The sequence below is a fragment of the Macaca mulatta genome, chromosome 8 (assembly GCF_049350105.2).
Source record: "Macaca mulatta isolate MMU2019108-1 chromosome 8, T2T-MMU8v2.0, whole genome shotgun sequence".
Taxonomy (NCBI): Eukaryota; Metazoa; Chordata; class Mammalia; order Primates; family Cercopithecidae; genus Macaca; species Macaca mulatta.
The window spans coordinates 96,753,103-96,769,786 of record NC_133413.1 but is presented as its reverse complement, the minus strand read 5'-3'; positions in this window follow the sequence as shown (position 1 = coordinate 96,769,786).

Below are 16,684 nucleotides of genomic sequence, written 5' to 3'. Positions count from 1 at the left end.
GCCGTGTGAGGTGGTGTGCTCCCTGTAATCCCAGCACTTTGGGAGGCCCAGGAGGGCAGATCACTTGAGGTTCGGAGTTCGAGACCAGCCTGACCAACCTGATGAAACCTCATCTCTACTAAAAATACAAAAATTAGCCAGGCGTAATAATGCGTGCCTGTAATCCCAGCTACATGGGAGCCTGAGGCACGAGAGTCGTTTGAACTCAGGAGGCATAGGTTGCGATGAGCTGAGATTTCGCCAATGCACTTCAGCCTGGGTGACAGAGCCGGACTTCGTCTCAAAAAACAGAAAGTGTTGCTTCTTGAAAAGATAAAATTGGTAAACTACTAGCAAGACTGGCAAAATAGAAAAGAGAGAAGACACAAATTACCATTATTAGGAATTAAAGATACGTCACTGCATATCCTACAAACATCAAAAGGATAATAAGAAAATTCTACAAATAACTCTACACACATAAAATTGACCCCTTTGATGAAATGAACCAATTATTCAAAAACAAAACAAAAACCAAACTACTACAACTCACCTGATACGGAACAGATTTTTGAATAACTTTATTATTATTAAGAAAATTGATATTATCATGAAAATCCTCCCCAAAGTGAAATTTCCATGCCCAGATGATTTTACTGGAGAATTCTACCAAATGTTTCAAGAGAAGTTAACACCTATTCCATATAATCCTTTCCAATTGAAAAAGCATAATCTTTTGCTCAATTGAAAGGAGAGAATCTTTTGCTCTTTTGAGAGGAGCAAACACTTCCTAACTTATTCTATGAAACCATTATTACCCTGATACCAAAACCAGACAGAGACAGTGCAAAAAACTTACAGACTAATATCACTAATGAATACAGATGAAAATTTTTTTAACAAAATTGTATTAGTAAATATAATTTAGCAATATATGAAATACAATTTAGCAGTATAGGAAAGTAATTATACATCATGACCAAATGAGTCTTTTCCAGGAATACAAGACTGGTTCAATATTTGGAAGTCAATCAGTGTGATCCAATGTATTTGCAGCCCGAAGAGAAAGCACATGTTTGTATTACTTAATGCAGAAAAGGCATTTAAAATATGTCAATACCAATTTATGATGAAAACATTAAGCAAATGAGAACAGAGGGAAACTTCTTCAACTTGATGAAGAGCACCCACAGCTAATATTTTACTTAATTTTAAAAAACTTCTTCCTTCTAAGGTTGGAAACTAGGCAAGGATGCCCTCTCACACCACTGCTATTAAACCTAGTACATCCTAAATCTGAGAATTCAAAATGCAAAATGCTCCAAAATTTGAAACGTGTTGAATGCTAACATGATACTTAAAGGAAATGCTCATTTGAGCATTTTGGATTTCCAATTTTCAGATTTGGGATGTTCAATTGAAAAGTATTATGCAAATATTGCAAAATAAAAAATAAATCCAAAATCTGAAATACTTCTGGCCTCAAGTATTTTGTATAAGGGATACTCAACCTGTCCTGGATAATGTAGCCAGTGCAATAAGGGAAGATAAAGAAATAAAAGGCACAAAGATGAGAAAGAAATGAAACTGTTCTATATAGGAAAATCCTATGAAAATATCAAGGAATCTACATTTTAAAAACTCTCTTAAAATTCTAGCGAATTCAGCCACTTTGCAAGGTACAAGATTAGCACACAAAAGTTAATTTGTATTTCTGTATGCTGGCAATAAATAGATGGAAAACAAAATTAAAAATACAGTACCACTTACAAGCACTCAAAAAAAAAAAAAAAAAGAAATGGCAAGGTGTAAATTTAACAAAGGATGTACAGAACTTGTATGCTGAAAACTTGTATACATTTATCCAAGAGAAATAATAACTTATATGTACATAAAAACATGCACACAATTGTTTAGAGCAGCAGTATTTGCAACAGCCAAAGGAAACAACCAAAATGTCTCTCAATAGGTTAGTGGTTAAATAGTTTCCATGGAATAGTATCACAGGTTACCGCCAATACCATGAAGTACTACTCAGCAAGAAATAAGGCACTATTGATGTACATACAACTTAGATAGATTTCAAGGGCATTACAGTAAGTGAAATCCTAATAAGTCATATACTATATGATTCTTTACAGTTGACCTTGAGCAACATGTGTTTGAACTATGTTAGTCTACTTATATGCAGGTTTTCTTCTGCCTCTGCCACTCCTGAAACAGCAAGACCAAGTCCTCCTCTTCCTCTTCCTCCTCAGCCTACTCAATGTGAAGAGGATGAGAATGAAGACCTTCATGATGATCCACTTCCACTTAATGAATAGTAAATATATTTTCTCTTCCTTCTGATTTTCTTAATGCATTATCTTTCTCTAGCTCACTTTATTGTAAGAATACACTAGATAATACATAGAACATACTAAATGTGTGTTAATCAACTGTTTATGTTATCAGTAAGGCTTCTGGTCAACACTATGCTATTAGTAGATACATTTTTGGGGAGTCAAAAGTTAATACTCACATTTTTTACTTCTTGGGAGATTGGCACCCCTAACTCCCACATTGTTCAAGGGTCAACTGTATATATTTATGTAAAATTCCCTAAAATAAAAAAAGAGATGGAAAACTGATTGATGGTTGCAAGGGCTGGGAATAGTGAGGGGGTGAGGGGGTAGGTATGACTGTAAAGGAGTAGTCTGAGGGAAGAACTTTGTAGTGATGGAATAGTTCTATATTTTGATTGAGGTGATAGCTATGTGAATCTACATTTGTGATAAAGTAGAACTGTATAGACACATTGTACCAATGTCAAATTCTTGGTTTTGATACTATACTATATTTACATAAAATGTAACCTCCAGGGGAAACTAGGCGAAAGCTACTGGGACCTCTGTATTATCTTTGAAACTCCTTGTGAATTTATAATTTTATTTTATTGACTTTTTATAGTGACGAATTTGTCACTAACTGAAGTTGGTAGCAAAACTTTAATATTTGTAAAGGTAATGGAGAGATTAAAGTTTTACCTGATGATGCTTTATTTCCTTTTTGGGGGAGGGGGGATGGAATCTTATTCTGTTGCCCAGGCTGGAGTGCAGTGGCACAATCTCTACTCACTGCAACCTCCACCTCCAGGTTCAGGCGATTCTCCTGCCTCATCCTCCCGAGTAGCTGGGATTATAGGCATGCACCATCATGACCGGCTAATTTTTATATTTTTAGTAGAAATGGGGTTTTGCCATGTTGGTAGAGCTGGTCTCAAACTCCTGACCTCAGGTGATCTGCCCACTTCTGCCTCCCAAAGTGTTGGAATTACAGGCGTGAGCCATTGTGCCCAGTCCATTCCTCAGTTCTTTATAATTCCTTATGTTGCAAAGTTTATGGTTCATTCAGCTTTCACTCTTGGTCAAAGTTTGATAGTGACCATGACTGTGGATAGGTGTCCAGGAAGAGCACAGTCACTGGAAACATACCAAATTGTATAGACTCTGTCTCTGTCACTTACTTGTGTTGACCTTTCAGCCAATTAATTTCTCCGTGACTCAGTTTCTTCTGTTATAAAATGGGCTTAATAATCTTGGCCTCATGGAACTATACTATAGTCAGTCCTCAGGTACTATGACTAAACACTCCTGGATTTAAATTAGGGTTAGTCAGTCACCCGTCCCCATCCCCACCTTTGCTTTATAAGACACTTTTGTAAAGGAGTCAATACTCGCTACTACATATACTAAATTTCCCTCTGACAAAGGTTTGGTCAATTTTGTTCCAGGAGTACTACTACAGTTTTCCTCATTTCTTTCATTTTTGGTGCTTCCAGACTCTACGTATGATGAGAAAAAATAGATGGAATACTGGAAGGAAGAATGAAAGCTACTTTTTTTTTTTTTCTCCCTTCTGTCATCCAGGTTGGAGTGCAGTGGCACAATATTGGCTCACTGCAACCTCTGCCTCCTGGGTTCAAGCTATTCTTCCTCCTCAGCCTCCTGAGTAGCTGGGGTTACAGGCACCTGCCACCACACCTGGCTAATTTTTTTTTTTTTTTTTTTTTTGCATTTTTTCTTTTAGTAGAGATGGGGTTTTGCCATGTTTCGCAGGCTGGTCTCAAACTCCTGGCCTCAAGCAATCTGCCTACCTTGGCAGGCAAAGTATGGGGATTGCAGTTGTGAGCCACTGCACCTGGCCATGAATGCTGCTTTGAAAAGAAGAAACTTGCAAAGTTCTTCACCTGCTTTCTCATTCATTTCTCCTTGGCATGATAAAAATGTTTTTAAAACCAACAAAGAGCATACTTCACACAGTATACTACATGTTGCCAGTGGAGGATGTCCAGATTTTTGGTGTCTTGAACAAAGAATTGAACAAAACTCACAAACGAAACAAGGAAACAATGAAGCAACAAAAGCAGATTTATTGAAAGTGAAAGTACACTCCACGGTGTGGGAGCAGGCCCAAGCATAGGGGCCCAAGAGCCCAGTTGCAGATTTTTCTGGGGTCCAAATACCCGCAAGAGGTTTCCCATTGGCCACTTGGTGTTCACCTCATACAAATGAAGTGGCGGCCCACAATCAGTCTGATTGTGAAAAGCAACCAATCAGAGGCTGAAGTGAAGCTACAAAGTGGCACTCCTGTGCAAAAGTCTGATTGGTTTGCATAGGAGTACCAATCAGAGGTACTTTCAGTTTTCCATCTGCCATGCAGAAAGGCAGGGGGGTGGCAAAGGGAGTAGCCTAGCCTCTGGTCCTTTTGTTAGTTAAGTGTGGAAAGTCGGGGTTTTCCTTTTAATTTAGTTCTAGGAAGATAGCGTGAATTGGTCTTAGGTTCCCAGCTTCCAGACCCTATTCTCTTCCCTCATTGGTATTTTACGCAACTTTTCTACTTAAATTTATTGCCTGGGCCACAAACCCACTCAGGTTTGTTTTAAAAGATGTGCCTGTGGGGATTCTTGTAAAGGTGCCCATGGAGAGACAGAAAAAAACAGAAAGTTCTGGGAACCAGCCCACCTTGACCTTCTTTCCCCACATCAGTTTCATTCTCTTACTGCTGCTGGCTTCCTCACCCTCTACTACATGAATTTGCTGTTTCCTAATACTTTTGTCTTCCTTTGGCATGGACTGAGGCTCCAGAACAAACAATGAGGCAATGTCTGCAGAGTGCTATCAAGATTGTGCAAATAAATACAATGGGCACTCATAGAAACTAGTGTTCATTTCCATTAGAAGGCTTCATGGAGAAGGTGGCAATCTGAGCTGAACCTTGAAAAATGATCCCTAAGAAAACATTTGAGGCAGAGTAAACAACAGAGGTAAAGCTATAGAGACAGAAAAGAACAGACTGTGTAGTGAAATTGGCATGGACTCGCAAGGTGAGTATAATGTAGGGCATCTATAATGCCATAAACATGGCTCGAGTCACCAAAGGAAGTATGCTTTGCAGGAGACAAAAGGAAAGTTGACATAAGAATAGAGACTGCCTACCCTTTTTTTGGTATAAATTTAAGGGGTACAAGTGTAGTTTTGTTACATGAATATGTTGTATAGTGGTGAAGTCTAGGCTTTTAGTGTATCCATTACTCAAATGTGTATTATACCTGTTAAATAATTTCTCCTCCCTCACCCCCATCCACCCTTCTGATTCTCCAAAGTCTATCGTTTCACACTTTATGTCCATGTGTACACATTATTTAGCTCACACTTACAAATGAGAATATGTGGTGTATGATTCTCTGTTTCTGAATTGTTTCACTGAAGATAATGATGTCCAGTTCCATCCATGTTGTTGAAAAAGACATGATCTCATTATTTCTTATGGTTGAATAGTATTCTATTGTGTATATATCCACCATATTTTCTTTATTCAATCATCCGTTGATAGACACAAGGTTGATCCTATATCTTTGTTATTGTGAATATTGTTGCAATAAACATACAAGTGCCGATATCTTTTTTATATAATGATTTCTTTTCCTTTGTATAGATACCCAACACTGGAATCACTGGATTGGATGGTAGTCCTATTTTTAGTTTTTTTAAGAAATCGCTATACTGTTTTCTATAGAGGTTGTACTAATTTACATTTCCACCAACAGTGTATGAGAGTTCCCTTTTCTCCATATCTTCGCCACCATCTGTTGTTTTTTGACTTTTTTTTTTCTTGAGACAGAGTCTCACTCTGTCACCCAGGCTGGAGTACAGTGGTGCAATCTCGGCTCACTGCAACCTCCGCCTCCTGGGTTCAAGCGATTCTCTTGCCTAAGCCTCCTGAGCAGCTGAAATCATAGGCACTTGCCACCATGCCTGGCTAATTTTTGTATTTTTTTTCATAGAAACGGGGTTCCACCATGTTGGCCAGGCTAGTTTCGAACTCCTGACTCCAGGTCGTATACCTGCTTCGGTCTCCCAAAGTGCTGGGATTACAGGCGTGAGCCACCGTGCCTGGCCTTGACTTTTAAATAATAGTCATTCTGACTATTAAGATGATGTCTCATTGTGGCTTTAATTTGCATTTTTCTGATGATTAGTGATGTTGAACCTGTTTTCATGATCTTATTTGTCATTTATGTGTCTTATTTTGAAAAATTTCAAATATCAATCAATATTTGTAAGGATTGATAATGTAATTTATAATGAAATTGCTTTCTCAGCTATTAATGTTAACTATATCATCTTCATATAGCCTTATAACTCATGTGTGCTATTCCTTTTTCCTCTGTTCCTTTTATTTTCACTTTCCTTGTAATGTTAGTCTCTTTGTACTGATTTCTGAAGAGTTCATTTATGATTAAAGATGTTAACATTTTGTTTAGAAAAAAAGAAAAATGTCTATTCATATCCGTAAGCTCATTTTTAAATTGAGTTTTATCAATTTTAATGGGGATATTTGTGGGGTTTTTTTTGTTGAGTTGTTTGAGTTCCTTGTAAAATATGAATATTAGTCCCCTGTTGTTTGCGTAGTTTGCAAATATTTTCTCCCATTCTGCAGGTTGTCTGTTTACTCTGTTGATTGTTTCTTTTGTTGTGCAGAAGCTTTCAAGGTTGCTTAAGTCCTATTTGTCTATTTTTTGTTTTTGTTGCTTGTGCCTTTGAGGTGTTAGTCAGGAATTCTTTGCTTAGACCAATGTCTAGAAGAGATTACCCTAGGTTTTCTTCTAGTATTTTTATAGTTGCAGGTCTTAGATTTAAGTCTTTAATCCATCTTTAGTTGTTTAATGGTAGTTCTCTAGTCATGTGGTTTATTTTCTGGTAACTTTTTTGAACCCTCTTTGAAGTCCTTTATTCATGTTTGCTAGCAAATAACTAAAAGAAAAGCAAATAGATCTCCCATTCATCAGGTGTTTTGTGTCACTGAATTATTGAGAAATATTACTTGTTTTTCCTGTCCTATATTATATTTATGCAATTGTTGCCATAATTTAGGACAATTACATTTATGCAATTATGCATTTCTAATCTGGAAATTTTTCCCAATTAAAAATGAAGGGAGAATGTTTTCAATCAACTAATTGCACCAAGGGTTTGTGAGATGGTGTCTATAATGTTAAATAAACTGTGATAATTTGGGTAATTGTTCAGCAAGCATTCACTCCTCTTCCCCTCACACTATTGGTGGGGTCTGCTTCACCAACCTCATGATGTTGGATGTTGCCCTGTGACTTGTTTTACCCAATGTAATGTTAGTAGTCATGATGTGAGCAGAAGCCTTAGATATGCTTGGTTCTTAATTTGGCATTCTTAGTGGCATGCTATGAGGAGAGAATGCCTCAGAAAGAACAAATACATACTGAAGAAACCTGAACCTAGCTGTAGGCTAGACCCAAGCCAGAAGCAGAGTCACTCAGCTAAGCCCAGTTTAAGTCACCTGTCCTGCAGTTGACCTGCAGATGCTTGAGCATGAGAATGAATGCTCATTTCTGTAAGCAACTGAGTTTGATTTGGTTTATTACACGGCATTATTGCAGCAATAACTAAAATATGAACAATGTGTTTTTATTGAATAACATTGAGAAACTTAGCCAAAGCTATAAAAAATAAACAGGGTATTGAATATATATATATTCTATATATATTTATATAGCTATAAAAAATAAACAGGGTATTGAATATATATATTCTATATATATTCTATAGATATTCTATATATAGATATTCTGTATATATTCTATATATAGATATTCTATATATATTCTATATATAGATATTCTATATATATTCTATATATAGATATTCCATATATATATTCTATATATAGATATTCCATATATATATTCTATATGTATATATATATATAGAGAGAGTCATTATTCATGTGGATTTTTTTTGAGGTGGGATCTCACTCTGTTGCTCAGGTTGGAGTGCAGTGGCATGATCATAGCTCATTGCAACCTAAAACTCCTAGGCTGAAGGGCTCCACCTGCCCCAGCCTCTTGAGTACCTGGACTGCAGGCCCATCCATCATGTCTGGCTAACTTTTTTTTTTTTTTTTTTTTTTGTAGAGAAGTGGTCCTGCTATGTTGTCAAGTCTGGTCTTGAACTCCTGGGCTCATGCAATCCTTCTACCTCAGCCTGCCAAAGTGTTGGGATTATAGGCACGAACCACCACGCCTGGCCCACATGGATTTTAATGCATGGTCCAGGAGCTGAACTCTGACTTGTTTGCTCACACATTGCTCCCTTGGAAAAAGTAGCTGTTGATCAGATTTGCAAGTAAATTCTGGTTGCAAGGGTGGATTAGGTTAGGTTTGGAAAAATCATTCCAAATCATGTGGTTGCCAAGAGTAACCTGGTTACCAGGGCTCTTGGTATACTAGTTCAAGTTCTGCCTCTGTTCAATCCTGCTTCCTTTGTTCTTCCATGGGAGTTCTTGAGATCTGTAATCCCAATGTCAACTCTATTTCCCAGGGAACCTGAATGAAGGCAGAAAACAGTATGTGGAGTATTTTTACCTTATATACGTAATATAGTTTAGATGTTTCATCCCCTCCAAATCTCATGTTGAGATGTGTCCTCCAGTGTTGGAGGTGGACCTAGTGGGGGATATTTGGGTCATGGGGATGGATCCCTCATGAATGGCTTGGTGCCCTGTTTGTGGTAATCAGTGTGTTATCACTCTGAGTTCACTTGAAATCTGGTTGTTTAAAAACAGACTAACTCTCTTGCTCCCTCTCTCACCAAGTAACATGCTAGAAGGGAGAAAACTTCCCCTTCTCCTTTTGCCATGAGTGGAAGCATCCTGAGACCCTCACCAGAAGCAGATGTTGGCACCATGCTTCTTGCACAGCCTGCAGAACTGTGAGCAAAACCAAATCTCTTTTCTTTATGATTTACTCAGCCTCAGGTATTTTTTTGTAGCAATGCAAATGAATGGGCACAATCTGTTAAAAAAATAGTGACTGGATAAGTGTTTACACACATGCACACACACACAGATAGACACACACTTGTAACTCTCTAGAAAGATACAATAAGTTGTTACAATGGAAAAGGAAGGAGAGATTGTCAATAAGAGGATTTACTCTTCTCTTGATACCTGTTTTCTTTGAAATTTTCTAAGAATTTATATCACTTTTTCAATAATTTAAAAGACAAAAACAAGTATGATGAAAAGGTGCTGTAGGCTCTATGAGGCTAGAGAGCTGAACCAAAAGATCTTCCAACTACAAGCCAGCTAGTTTTGCCAAGGACATGGTGTTCAGTTATACAAAATCCCAGAATATTTTAGCAGTAAATATGCCTAAACATCCAACTATAAAGATACACAGTCTAAGTAGTGCGAGAAAACAGCTTTTTAGTTCCCGAGCATTATTATTATTGTAATTTTAGATAGGATCTTGCTTTCTTGCCCAGGTTAGAGTGCAGTGGTGTGATCATAGCTCACTGCAGCCTCAAACTCCTGGGCTCAAGCTGTCCTCCCTCCTCAGCCTCCCAAAGTGCTGAGATTACAGGTCTGAGCCATCATGCACAGCAATTATTTTATTTTACTAATATGAGATCAATATAAATAAGTTAAGTAATGCAAAAAAGATTTTAAAAAAGAGTTAAAAAAGACTGCCAATTCCACTGTATAGAAATAACTTTACTCCAGAAATCTTTCTGTACATATATACAGATGGAAGCATAGATCTATAAACTGGTGGAAGTAATTCTTAATGAGATCATATTCTAAATAAAAAATATTAAATTTAAATGTATTTGAGTTTAAGAGAAATACAATTTGCAGGGATGTAATGTTCTAAACCATTTCTCTACACTTAAGAAAAAAATTAATAAAAATCATTAAGAAGTTGAAGTTGTTAAAAATTACTTCCTTCCATTTCAAACAGTATTGATTGGAGTCCCTGCTGTGGAAAATGAGGACATTACTAGCAAAAGCTAACACTTATTGAGTGATTACAATATTCCAAGCATGAATCTAAATGCCTTATGTGCGCTAAGTCGTGCAATCCTTAAAGAAACCCCGTAAGATAGAGACGTCATTTCCATTTCTGTTGTTGTTGTTGTTGTTGTTTTTCTGTGACAGAGTCTTACTTCGTTGCCCAGGCTGGAGTACAGTGGTGGTATCTCAGCTCACTGCAACCTCAACTTCCTTAGCTCAAGTGATCCTCCCGCCTCAGCCTCCCAAGTGGCTGGGACTACAGGCACACGTTACCAAGCTTGGCTAATTTTTTTTTGGTAGAAATGGGGTTTTGACATGTTGCCCAGGCTGATCTTGAACTCCTGAGCTCAAGTGATCTGCTCCCTTCAGCCTCCCAAAGTGCTAGGATTACAAGCATAAGACTCTGCACTTATTTTCATTCCCATTTTTTAAATTAAAGAATACCTAAGGTTCAGAAAGTTTACATGATTGCATAGGACCATGTCACTAAGGTAGCAGCAAAACTAGAATTCAGACCTGGGCCCAGAGCCCCTGGGCTCTTAACTTCCACTGCCTTCCTTCTCACTGGTGCTTGCATTCCCATTGATTAAACTTTTTTGTGTGTGCTGCCAAATTTGTATTATTTATATTGTTTTATGTGCTGTTGTCTTTTGACCACATTAGTTTAGTATTTATTCCATGTTTATGTGGATTTCATGCCATCCCCAGTCCTTTCACATGGATGTTCCATTTGTGAGTTTAGTAATTTGTTTTTATCTTTTTTTTTTCTCCCAGTAAGAACCTATGAATCCTCTATTCCTGAAGTTCTTTCAGATTTGAAAGGATTGTTTGAATTTTGGACATCTTGCTTGAATATAATCTTGAGTTATATGCTTTAGTTTTTTAAAGAAATTTTCCTTGTATATTTCTCCATTCTTTTAGACTGAATCATGCTGTGAAAAAGTAGACAGGCTGGGTATGGTGGCACACACCTGTAATCCCAGCATTTTGGGAGGCTGAGGCAGGCAGATCCCTTGAGGTCAGGAGTTCAAGACCATCCTGGCCAACACTGCAAAACCCTGTCTCTACTAAAAATACAAAAAGTAGCTGGGTGTGATGGCAGGTGCCTGTAATCCCAACTACTCAGGAGGCTGAGGCAGGAGAATCACTTGAACCAGGAGGTGGAGGTTGCAGTGAGCCAAGATTATGCCGCTGCACTCCAGCCTGGGCGACAGAGTGACACTCTGTCTCAAAAAACAAAACAAAAAAAGAAAAGAAAAGAAAAGAAAAGAAAAGAAAAGAAAAGAAAAGGCTCATTTTCTCTCCTTTACAGAGGATTTTCTTTTTCTACCCAACACCTAAAGAATACCTTCTCTTCCCTTCCCATTTATTTCCTTCTCTTCCATCTTTTGGTCTCTCCTCCCTCTTCTTCCACTTTCTTCTGTTCATTTTCTTTTTCTTTTTTTTAAAAAATTTCTTTATTTTTAAAATGTCATTTTACTAAGGTGTGGCTTTATTGTTGTTGATTTTTCTGTATGAAATGTTCTTTCAAGTTTGTATGAATGTTTAGTTTGCTGGAATTATCCTTTATTTGAGGTTTTTTTTTTTTTGGTAGTAATTCTTTGGGAGCTTTTGTTGTTGCAGGAACAATGTTCACTAGTGTCAGGATGCTCCTGTTGAATTTTGGGTATGTGTGTTCCACATTCTTCATTGTTTCCAGTGTTTCAATCCCCACCTCCTTCTCCAATATTTGTATCTAGTGATTAACTTTATTGGTGATTATCTCAAATCCTTTTTCTACCTTAGTAACTCAGTTTATGTTTCTGCCCATTATGTTTTTAATCGATTTGTTATATCTATAATGATGTAGTTTTGGCTCTCTATGAATTCTGGCAATTTTCCATTTCTTCTCTTTCTGTTCTTTTCTTATCATACTGTTTTTAGCCTTTGTTTTATTTATTAACATAGTAGATTACCTTCTCATTTCTTTTCGCCTTATTCTTGCTTGGTTAGTGTTGTCCAGAACTTACCTTTGCTCTAATATATTTACTTCTTGATTCTCTTTCCACTGCCCCTAAGAGGAGCTGACTTTCATTTTTGTGACAAAATTTAAGATATCTTCTAGCACACAAGGCATGAATAGGAGGAAGAGATTACTCAGAGGAAATGGTGTCTAGTATTTGTAACAATACCTAGACTCTGCTATCATATCGGAAGTTTTCCTAATGTTCTGTACTGGGGTTATCATTAGGGCAAGCAATCTACCATAACAAGTAATTTTCAAACCTTATTTAACACAAAAAAAGTTTATTATAGTTTACTTATGCTATAGTCCAATGAGGATATCATGAGGGAAGGTAGCCAAAGTCATCCAGAGACTAAATTACTTCTATTTTTTGAGAACACCATCTTCAACACATGGCCTCCAGTGTCACTACAGACAGGGAAGAGAAAAATGGAGGCTCTCACATGCATCTGGATGTGGCATTGTAATTTTATTCCACACTGCATGGGCTGAAACTTTGTCTCACGAATGCTGTGTAGTTGCAAAGCACCTTAAAAATGCAGAGTAAATGTATACTCAGGAGGAAAGTTGAATGGGTTTGGTGAACTCATAACGTTCTTTCTGCCATAAGTTCAGTTCCTATTTTGGTGCTTACAAAATAATTGTAAAGTGTGTAAACCCAAAATAAAATTCAAAGCCCTTCTGTGTCCCCACCAACCATCTGAACGGATCCTTCCTCTTGGCTAGGGCATTCCAAAGTTAACCTGAAAAACTGGTTCAGGCCATGATGGGAAGGGTTGGACATACCTCTTTATATCTTCCTCCATTTTGGAATTCGGGAAAAGTCAACTAGCATTAACACCAATACAGACCTTAAGTTTGATAAGAAACATTTATAATCTATTCTCTCTGAAGCCTCCTCCCTGGAGGCTTCATCTGCATGATAAAACTTTGGTCTCCACAACCACTTATCATAATCCAGACATTCCTTTCTATTGATAAATCTTTCAACCAATTGCTAATCAGAAAAATTTGAAATCTATCTATGGCCTGAAAGCAACTCCCACACCCCTTGCTTTGAGTTGTTCCACTTTTCTGGACAGAACCAATGAATGTATTATATATATTTGATTGATGTCTCATGTCTCCTTAAAATGTAGTGCCCAGACCACATTGGACATATGTTCTCAAGATCTTCTGAGGGGTGTGCCATGGACCACTGGTCATTCATATTTGGCTCAGAATAAATCTCTTCAAATCTTTTACAGAGTTTGATTGTTTTTGTTGACAATAATTTGACACCCAACATGGGGCCTCAGAGAAGACTAAGAACCCTGAAGGAGTTGTCTGAACCTCGAGCTAAGGTATCAGCAGGAGCTCATTGAAAGCCTCCTTGACTTTGAGTTTCTCCTCTGATAGAATTTGTAAGTCCACCTGAGCCGTGAACTTCCCTTTCATTGACTTTTCTTGATTTATTCTAAGCTGTTTTTCTCCCCCTCCTGGGAAGTTGTTGTTTAGGATCCTTATTCTAGCATTCTAAAGGTCTTCTTTATTGTCTTTTTCTAAAGACAATAATTTTGATGGGCTTGTATGCACATTTGCATGTGGAACTGAACTGTTGTTTTCATAGATAAACGAAAGACCAAGTTTCCTCAGCTCCAGAGAGAAAGGGCATTTTGCTATTCCCAGCTGAAAGGTGCCCCTGGGTGACCAGGGGCCAAGCTGGAGTATCTGATGGGTTGACCCCCTGCAACATATGGGTAGCCCTACAGAGAACCCTCAACAAAATTAATTTTAAAAGGCAAGGAAATGCATATAGGAGCTGGTCACTTTGTATTTTGAGGCCTCTCAAAGGTGCTAGACCTCTGGAGAGCAAAACCAAGACATGTAAGAGGATGGAAATGACTCAGTGGTGACGTACTGTGGAGTCCTGCCCACAGTCAGTACACATCAACTCACTTCAATAAACTCTAGGCCATAGCTCAGTTTCTCTCTCTTCATTTTTTTTTAAATTGGGAAACAAATAATCTAAGAGTGAGGAAAAACAAGGAGAATGACTCTCTTTTGAGTACACTGTTGGTTTTATGGTGCCTTTACTGGGAAGTGTTTGTGTAAAATGGACATATTATGGTCTTTTTGTACACATTTACATCACAGAAGAATTCAGAGCCCAAAGGTTGACCTGCAAACTATCAAGCTCTTAAGTTCTCTATTTCTCTATTTTATTTTAGGCCTGCATTAAACCTATGAGATATAAACCACTGTTTAGATCCAGCCAGTTTTTTTTTTCTTTGCAAACTGGTGAGTTTGTACACATGGCTAGAGTTCTGAAGTAAAAGCTATAGCATCTTTGTTTGTGTAAGTGTGTATGTGTGTGTTTCTGTGTACTTACAAACATTTTGTTCATGTGTCTTGGCCACAAAGTATTGAATTTGTTTAAAGAGTACTCATAAATTAAATAGCCCAAATACTTTTCAAGTTCACATAACTTAAGCCTTAAATAAATAGGCTAGGTTTAAAATTATTGGTAAAATAATTCTAAAAATGTCTTAGGAATTGTCAGCATTTTTGTTTGCGTTTATTGATCAAGCAGTTTCATAGTTATTTCTGCAGAATACTATAGGGTGTCAAAATTTGCCATAAGGGTTATAAACCTATAAGCCCAGCCCAAAACAGAATGATCTTTGTTTGTGTAATTTTTGATAAATAAGATGCTTAGTATTGTTGGTTTAATGAAAATATCTAAATCCTGAGTTATTGGTAAAATACTCATATATTTAACCTTAAGTTTCTTACTTAGGTAAATACCTGAAATTCATGGGTTATAAAAATTGTTAATGGGAAAATAACTTCAAACGATGTTTCATAAATAATCTATTTTTCATAAATAATCTAGTTAAGTTATTAAATAAATTAACCAGGTAAATATAATGAAATAAATGCTTGTAAACAAACATATAATTTAGAACCAAGGTTATATTAAATAATCGATATAATTAAATGTCTGGGGAAATTACCCAATTTTCCAATTTGAAAATTATAAAAAACACTTTAATAATGTGTTATTATAAAAGCCAATTCAAAGGTAATTTAGAGGTTATATGTAAAACAAGGCAAAAGGAACCAGGAAATAAGAGAGATGTAAAGAAAGTTATAGATATAAAGGAGTATTTTTTGGTAATAAGGGTTAAAAGTAATTTTATATGAGAAAGAACCTTGTATGATGAATTTTTTGTTCTGAAATAAGATAATTGGTTGTTCAAGAAAGGGATATTTAGGAAACCAGAAAGTCCAAACATGTCATGAACGGGCTATGTAAGTTGTTGGTAAAAAGAAATTTATAAAAATGTTACGGGATCAAGTTGGCTATAATTAAAGAAAATTATAATAGCTTTTCTAAAAATGGGGCTTTGAAATTAAAAGTACACATACACAAGTATAGAATTGGTTAGAACAAGATTTTATTTAAAATATTGACTTATTCTAGGCCAGGCACGGTGGCTCAAGCCCATAATTCCAGCACTTTGGAGGGCCTAGGTGGGCAGATCAGTTGAGGTCAGAAGTTGGCGATTAGGCTGGCCAACATGGCGAAAACCCGTCTCCACTAAAGATACAAAAATTAGCTGGGTGTGGTGGTGCCTGTCTGTAATCCCAGCTACTTGCAAGGCTGTGGCATGAGAATCGCTTGAACCCAGGAGGTGGAGGTTGCCGTGAGTCAAGATAGTGCCACTGAACGCCAGCTTAAGTGATAGAGCAAGCCTCTGTCTCAAAGAAAAAGTAAAAAAAAAAAAAAAAAAAAGTAAAATATTGATTTACTCTTAATGCAATAAATTTTTAATTTTTCAAACTCTAGAATCTGTTTGTTTTTGAAATTCTTCAGATTGATATCTCAGATTTTCAGCTCTTTCTCTCTTTTGAAAAGTCCTAGGATAGTAACTCTCTCCTTCACCTTTTGTTGGTTCCTGTAATGTTTTTCATTAATAATCTAAAGCAAGGAAGAGCACTTATTGAAAGCAAGCAATGAAAAATCTTTTGGAACTGCCTTAGTCTGTATGTCTGTTATATCTATATGTTTATATGTATCAAGTGGAAATGATATTTCACTACCAAACTATATGAAAGTGCTCTAATTAATTGACTTAAAGAAGAGTAAGCACTTATCAAACTGATAGAAGCTAGCTCAGATGCCTTTTAATTCACATGCCCTTGGTAATCTTTGGTAAGATTAATTCTCTCCAGTAGTTTAAAATTTTAAAGTCATGTTATGTTAAATTAAGTAACCTCAGTGTTTTCACTGGGGATTAGATTACTAAGAGGTAAAATAGTAGGAGAGTAAAAGGTGTTTTTGGT